At 30.9% G+C, this 9,099-nt stretch overlaps 1 protein-coding gene across 1 annotated transcript in view; it reads right to left on the bottom strand.

Moving 5' to 3' along the window:
- LOC108684546 (transmembrane protein 230) overlaps nucleotides 1–9,033 on the bottom strand; it is an 87,678-nt gene extending 78,645 nt beyond the window's left edge. The window contains exon 1 of the mRNA XM_018188926.1: nucleotides 8,742–9,033. The gene's annotated coding sequence lies outside the window, so the exon portion shown is untranslated. The remainder of the gene's footprint in view (nucleotides 1–8,741) is intronic.
- Between the last annotated feature and the right edge of the window lie 66 nt (nucleotides 9,034–9,099).

The raw sequence follows: 9,099 nt of genomic DNA, 5'->3' as shown, positions 1-9,099 counted from the left end.
TATATATATATATACTTATTGATAATTTAAAAACGATATATATCGTTTGTAACATTAATAATGTTTATGATATATCTAAACATGATATATCTAAACTCTTTTTATTACATCAGAAATAAAAATATAAATTTAAGATTACCATTTGATTGCCGCTTACAATAGGTTATGTTGAGATTAAGTGTGACGACGGAGAAGCAGACATCTATAACGATACACCATGGAAAGATTACATATGTGCAGTTCGGCTAAATCTATAAACTTATAAGATAGACGAAACATTCATACGAGAGAAGCTGAAGACTTGATGGAAAGAGAAAGAAATAATCGCGGAGTATTCTTTTCTAATGATGAATTGATTGGTCGCCGCGGCAAGTTGAGAAGTGGCCGAGAGCAACGAAGATAGACGTTCGAGAGTTGTGGCCTTACGATCAAGCTGATTGGCCTCCCACCGCTCACTGTAAAAGAAACAACTATGTCTGAAATAGAGGTGTCTTTCAATGTTGTTCTTCAGCTTCTCTCGTATGAATGCTCTAGCTTATAAGTCTATGGCTAGATCACGCCTACTTTTGCTCCTCGGATACGGTCAACGCGATGCTGCAAATGCTTTGAAACGTTTTTTAATTGGTCAATTTGTAAAATTCTTTCTTTTAATTGATCCATCAAATGCTTTAAAGCATTTGTAACGAGACTTTGACCATAGCCCTCATCGTCAATAGTGCGAAAGGGCTATCAATTGTGAAACGTGAAACATGGGGCGATATTCATAGTATAGTTCTTATTTTAAAACCATCTTAAATAATGTCTTAAGATACTAATACAACTCTCGGATTGTCTTATAACATCTTAAGACTTTTTTTAGATAGTCTTAACATAGTCTTAAATGTAAAAATCGACGATGAATATCGATCTGTTTCGCGTCGTGAAATTGGTACTGAATCTTTCCTTGTGCAAGATATTAGATAGTCTTAAGATGTCATAAGTCGATTCGAAGACTGTATTAACATTTTAAGACATTATTTAAGACGGTTTTAAAATAAAAATGGAGTATGAATATCTCCCCATATTTAGCGTTTCACAATTGATAGCCTTCTGCACTATGAACAATCCATAGACGGAGAGGACAGAGACATTGGCCAACTATACACATCATGTTGTCCCTTCCACCATGCGACACATCCCGTCAACTAGTCCCGGGGGGGTGTCATATTTATGTATTTCAATTATTACTTACGCAAAAAAATATATAAAACGTTAATATAACAGTAAGATGTTTATAAAATAAGAATTCTATAGAAATAGTTAAATAGTTGAAATTATAATATGATGAGCAGATTGATAAATATAACATTTAATATATCACTGATTTATTTTACTTTTAGCTATGAAAAACTGAAAATATTTTCTATTTCTGAAAATATGCTATTCAGTCTGAAGTCTGAAATAACTTATGATGCAGCATGACCGTAATGTTTTTATGGAAATACTATATTTTTTATATAATGTTATCGTTTGTTGTTTTGCAGCAATTTTAAATGTAACAACTTGTCCCATATATCATCTATCTCCGGTCTCCCCTACATTATTCAAATCTTTCTGAATAAATTAAATAAAGTTATTATGTGATAAAGTTATTATGTTTATACACGTTTTGTGCACTTGTTGCATGTTTCTCATCTATTTTGATTATTAGTGATGTAAAAATATACATTGCGCGGTTAGGTGTATGATAATATACATATAATCAGAAAATTTCGATGAAAATCAATATTTTCATCATTATCGAATTCTAACTCGTTTAAATTTTATATATTGATTTCTAACTATTTGAAATATAAATAGAACAGATTTCGTTATTGTACAAGGGCTTTAGACTTGACTATTTCATGAATTTATATAAGTCTAAATCATCACAAGCAGTGGAGCGCGCTAATTTTCACCATACGCGAAGATCCAAAAGTCTGCGGAGTGTGACTCAAACTGTGATTATATAATTTTCATGTATAATGTAGAATTTCGAGAGAAAAAATATGACGAAGCCTCGTACGATCTCGACACGCTTTTCTCAATGTAATAAAAAAATAATTCGCTGTGTCGGTGCAAATACAAATTGTACGCGAGTTCTTGACAGAAATTCATCACGCTAATATTGATCTTTTATATTCTTCAACTATATAAATATATGCATATGTTACTCGATTTATAGATTATAGATATCTCAAAATCATATAATATTGTTATAGAAAAAAAACGCTTTGTTTTATGACTGCAGAAAATTAAATATAATTTCTGTGCAATTTCTGCACCGTCATAGCGATTACCTTAGCGTGTGAGTTAATAATAATGATAATATTAATGACAAAAATAATTAATATTATTATTAATAATAACGGTTACACGTATATGAATATAAATACGCGCAAAAAAGGAGTCCGATCGGATCGGCTCTGTTCCCGAGGAATTCCGAGATCTTAGATAGTCACTATTTGTATAATTTTTTCTACGTTTCATAGACGACTTATCAATAAATACAAGACGGATAACGTGTAAGAAATTGGTTCCGTATGGGAATGAAGTCGGACGATCGTGTGACTCTTTCTAAAGCCCCCTCAAAATCCCTCATTTATTTTTTATTTTGATATTACAGCGGGGGCTAGCTGTGATATTTTACTCAATTCACTTACACCCTGGTCGTGGTATAAAAAATATAGTCTAGGCGAAGATCGGCCGTTGTGTTAACGGCGCGATAGAACTCGATTAACTCTGTTTAGCCTTCGTACGTAGCGTTATATCGAAATCGATTTCAATCAGGCAGAGAGACAGAGAGAGCTTATATTCGATGTTTCGTGCGATACCCCGCAAGCAATCGATCGAAGTCATCGGTGGCGATCCGAATGTTAACGCGGCATCTATTTTTGTAACTATCATTTAGTTCCTCTAATATCTCAGGATAAAGTGTTATCGAACCGAATTATCGAACAGGACGTATAAGATAAATCAAACTAACATATAACTAAATCTTATTAACATTTTCATTTTCAAAATTACAAATTTATCGAGTTAGACCACTCGTATCTTAATTTTTTTCGGTAAACATTTTATACTAAAAAGTAGTTTGAATTTGTGAAGGATTGAAGAGAATTTGGCCATTACGTAAAATTCAATGATCTTAGCTATACTTGACTGTGTAAATTAAAACCTCTAAACATTATTTGTATCTTGTCGTCTTGTCTTACCGTCACTCGATATTTTTAAACTATATATTAACTTGACTTGATTCTTTTTATTGCTTCGCATATATCTCTCAATTAATAATCGATAGTAATTATAAAGCGATATTTGTACGATCGCAATCAATACACTGAGAGAAAAGAATGATTGCAACTATTATAATTTAATTCTAATTTTTTAATTATTTTTGGGATAACTTTATAGTTATTTTAACTATGCAAATGTAGGCAATTGTGCTATTAACAATAACAGTCTCACACACACACTACTTGAAGATCTTTAGTTTTTTTTATTAACAAATTTTATCGTTACTATTACACATAAATGAATTTAAGAAAATAGTTATATTTACTGCAATTGCGATTCCATTTACTGAATAAAAATGTTTATTTTATTTATCATTAATATCTTGGTATTTTACTATATTAAATCCTTAACAACATGAATGAGTCATTTGGACTCGACTAAAAATTTTAATTGACCGCAATTTTTATACGATTAATATTGCAAAGTGAGGGGGTAAAAAAAACTTGGAACCTTTCTCTGTCAATTGCCATGATTGTTTCGTTATTGTCTTGATGCTAATTGTGATACAATAAAAGTTGGCTTGGGTTGACTTAGACCCATCAAATAAAAATTCGAGAGATTTTTGCCGAAAGTGAAAATTTTTAGTAAGTGCCTGTTTATTAATGCTGTATTCAAGTATATGTAATGTCTTCTTATAATTAAAACATACATTCATTATCAAACAAGCATTTTTATGAGAGAGGCATCTTGGCGAGATAATCGCTCTATTTTCTCGGACTTATAAAATCGTGAGTAAATAATTATATTTAATATAAAATATTTTCATCGCATTAAAAAAGAAAATATTCGATATCATTATTCCGAGCATGTATAAAAATGCCTCCATTACACTCATACAAATAATTATACTTTTTAAAATAAATTAATATAATATTTCTTTTTTCTTAAAGTTCACATTTTTCTCTTTTTAAAACACTACTTATTTTTATTTGTACCTTTTTTTGTCATAAAGATATATATAATTTTTTGAAAAAAAAAAAAAAAATTATTGCACTCTTTTCATAAATTGTTATTTAGTATTTTTTAGCATAACTTTTTCAATTATCAAATCTTTTTAAGTTCTCGGGGTAACTCGACGAGATATAAAGAAATAGCTTAACTAGATGTTTCGCAAAATAATTGTAAATCATGAAATTTTTAGTTCTTCTTTTCTTTTGAATTTTTATTTTTTCGATTTATTACTAAAAAATCACGTTTGAATATGGAGCGCATGTCAAATTAATAAATTTAAGTCACATGAGCTATGTTTCTTTATTTAATATTCTGTAAAAAGTGTCCAACTCAATTAAATGTACGAAATTATCAATACAAAATTGTTTTTGTGAATTTAATTACAGATGCAAATATGACATATGTAAACTAATAATTAATAACTAATTTGCCAAATGTTAGTGGAACTGTTGGAAGGCGAGCACACATACGTGCTTGAATGTTGGCTACTGGTTTCGCCAGACCGTTTGATTCTGTGCCGCTACCGTCAACGTAGAGTTCTTGGCTGAGTAGTCAGGAATCTAATGCCCGTATTCATAATCAGACCTTGTTGACTTAAGGCTTCCTTAAATATAAGGCCTGACTATGAATACGAGTATAAGATTAAGAATTTTATTAAGAATTTAATTCATCTAAGCAATTTCATATGTTTTGATTAGTCTTCTAACCTTCTTCAGCGATAACAATAATTCCGAAATTGATGATGACGATGTTGATATTACATACTTAAAAGTGATAAAGATGTATTGTTTATTGCGATGTCAAAAGCAAATCACAAGAATTTTCTCTTATAAAAGAAATACATTTCCTAAACCAGTTGCAAGGCTGGATGGATACAAAGTATTAAATATTACCATAATGAAAACCACAACAGTAGAAGTTTTTTATATACACACAGTAAAAAACTTTGTGTTAAATTAACACATTTCACATATTTCAAATAGTCCATTCAAATTTTTGGATTAATTTAACATAAGATGAATATGTTAAAAAGTAACACACAAATATTATGTAAAAAAATTAACACAAGAAGCATGATACTTTGACACAATTTAAAAACAAATTTTAGCATTTAATATAAATGCTGAAATAAAATGCTTATAATGCTAAATTTAACTGTGAAATGAGATGAAATTAGATTAAATGCTATTTTATATTTTTAATTTAGACGATGCCTCTGTAATATTTAACATACTTATACAATATATAGATTTAACAGATACTTTACTATTACAAAGAAAAAATAACACCAAATATCTGTACCTTCTTAAATATAAAATACGTAACTAGTTGCGCAGAACATATTTCTTCTAATAAAATTAATATTATAATATAAGTTAAATCAACACATATATTTTATTCTTACAATTTATGATTTAAAACTACATTATTTTTATGTTATTTGTTTACTTATCTATAAATTGTGTTATTTTAACACTGAGAAATGTTAAATTTTAATTTAACACAAAATATTCAAATTACACAATATGTTATATTATATTAAATTAAAACTTAGATATGTTAAAAATTCAACACAAAATTTTAAAAAGGATTTGAGTGAACCGTTTCTGACATAAATACAAAATGTTTTTTAATGTGCATATATATGGTTATTATTACTAACATTATATAACGGTAATAATAATTATAAAAATGAAGTTCTTAATTATTTTTACATGTAATTATATCACAAATACCAAACGTTTCTCTCAGTGTACAATAAGATGTTTCTTATAGTTGAATTAATGTACACTCTTTGTACATAGATATACATGTGTCTGACGCAAGCAAGTGAAAAGTTCTATTGTAGTCCGAATGCAGCAATAAAAAACAAACCTATTTCTTAAGCACGTTGTAATATCCGCAATTAAAACAATTTTACATTACATGACGGTGATAAAAGGCAAAAGTTAGGCGGTGATGCTGTCAAGAATAACATACTACGATGTACGTATATGTATACAAAGCTTTTCGGAATGGCCTCATTACATCAATTACCAAAGATGTAAGTAAACAAAAAATCTCTTCAATTCGTTTTCCTTAGCACGTGAGAGAGATTTTTTTTTATATATGTTACGTACAATATTAACATAATTAATTTGATAGGGATTGATAAGACAATCGTTTCCGAAGGCTCTTTAAGAATTCACTTTTTCCAAGATTAAAAGATTTGCCATTGTCAGCGTTTAATAACGTTCATCTGTTTTGACTACTATAAAAACTATGACGGAAAATCGTTATATTACGGGAGATTATTACATTATATAAAATATCGGTGTGGATTTGACACTATGTCGTATTTATAGATATACGTGTAATTCTCATCGTGTTGCTGTTTATATTAGGGATGCACCAGAGAGTAAAATTATCAGACATCGGACATCCGAAAAGAATATGACACTGGATATTCGATATCCGATCGAATTATTTGGCTATTTGGATATTTTCCGGATATCCGGTACAAATTCCTCAAAATTTTCTTTAAAAAAAAAAAGAAAGAAAAGCAAGGGAATGATAAATGAGGAAAAAAGTGATAATTGATCGGCTGAGGAATAGAGTCATTTGCAATACAATTTCAACATTGCTTAGCAATCAAAAAAGTTTAATATTAAAGTTAAAATTTAATATTAATAATTTTTAATATTAATAATTTTTCATGATGGCTATAGCATTTCAGCATTTTCGTCCCCCTCGAAATCGTTTCATTGCCGTTTGAAACACATTTTTTTGTTATCAAGAATAAGCGAAATACTCAAGATATTCGATTTAAATGGACCATCCTGTATATTGTCGGATATTAATGATATCCGGCTATCCGACAGGATAGTAAAAAAAGTATAACATACTGGATAATAGATCGGATATCGGATGTTTTCCAGATATGCTTCCTTAATTCATATATATTATCAACACATCATAGAAAAATACCCACCCATACCAATATTTTTAAATGTGCAAGCGCGAGAGAAAAAAACAAACAACGAACTTATTACTATACATTACCAGCCTGTAGTTAGTATTGCTAATATATGTTTCAAATCTACTTGTTGTACAGAGCAATCACGGAAAGGAGAATGTTCAATGACGTAATATTTTTTTCTTCTTTTTTTTTTGGTCTGAACGAGAGGAAATCAATCGCGGGCATCGATTATAGTTTTGTGACAAATGGACAATTGGAAACTGGATAAAAGAAGAGCTTTGGATAATAAATGAAACAAACAAATATGATTTTTCTAATGATAGTGTCGTTTATTATGTGAGTATTATACATGTTTTCGTATCGCAGTATGTGCAAACAGTAAACTTTATACACATTTTCTGCGGGATATTCATTCCTTTTTTCTTTGAACGAGTGATAATAACTCTAAAAAACTAATAATAAATAAGCAAACAGAATATTTCTGATAATCAATGTCGGTTTAGACAGATATTTTTATTTTCTTGTATCTCTAAATTAACTTTATGAAAAGTGGAGGACTCTCCAGGGGAAATGTTTTCATTATATTAATCCTTCTAATGGCTTTTATACATAGAATAAAAATCGAATCGAGATTCACTGTAGTATCGTGAAAATCGGGAAGCAAAGTAATCACGATTTAATAATAACTTGATAATCACGATAAATTTATATATGCAATATGGTACTTGGAAAAACAGAAATTTTATTTTTAAATACGGAATTCCATCGCGATTTTTTTGACGGACAGTTCGGAACGTTATAAACGTGATAAGAAACATTTACGCACTCTCACGTCATTACACAGGTAAGTACGTCTCCTTTTATTTTGAAACTCGCACATTAGCTTGGCATCTAACGTAACTGACAAGATGACGCGTTTTTCTTGATGAGTCGATATTTTTCTCAATTCTGTAGAATCGAGTGTAGAATGAGAAAATGCCAGACGTGTGGATTAAAGTCAGTTAATAACGATAATAACGTTATGAATATATCCAATACAATTTCATGTGCGTTATCTCACGTGCTATCAATTTCTAATATCACAACTTTTCTTTTATGCGGATTTTATGGCTAAAGTCCATGTGTCACATCACATATATATTTTACGCCTAAAGCCCGTGGTGTCACTCTTGTACACATTGGAGATTAAGAATGCTGGTTAAAGATAAGAATTCTGGACTTCTGGATTTCTGGAAGCGGATTAAAATTAAAATTATTTGATTGATCGATTTTTCTGATCGCAATTTTTTAATTCGCAATCCTCAATTTCCAGTGCGTAATATCCGACACGGACATAAAGATACGTACGACGTAGTCCGACGTACGTAACTATACTGTTTCGCAGTTTGCACCACCACTGACTTTTAACGATATTCGAGACCGGCAGACGTAACTTCTCATCTCACAATATCAGTAAAATTCGAAATACCAGCTGAAAATACACCGTAAGGAAAAATGATACGAGATTCTCACTCACACGCTCGGGACGTCACGCCACGAAAAGTCCAAGATCCTCGCCGCCACCATGTTCTCGAAAAATGCTTTGCACAAAGCACACATCGCAAACGATTTTCATCAGACAGATGTACGCACGAGCTTGTTTCGATCACCGTTGCATCACGTCGCACGCGATTCGTCGCGACAGGCAACGCGGCGCCCTTTACGTAGTAAATGCGCGTAAATGTGCGTTGCTTTGTTTCGTGAAAGACGCAAGAGCGACGAGCGACGACTGGGGCGACGCGTGACCGTACAGCAACGACTAGCGACCGCACTACAAGCACTGCGAGCAATCGGAGTAATGCGAGCAGAGAGCGAGAGGAACACTCCGCCGCGCT

The sequence above is a fragment of the Atta colombica genome, unplaced genomic scaffold (genome assembly GCF_001594045.1).
Source record: "Atta colombica isolate Treedump-2 unplaced genomic scaffold, Acol1.0 scaffold135, whole genome shotgun sequence".
Classification (NCBI taxonomy): Eukaryota; Metazoa; Arthropoda; class Insecta; order Hymenoptera; family Formicidae; genus Atta; species Atta colombica.
This window is presented reverse-complemented; position numbering and strand designations above follow the sequence as displayed.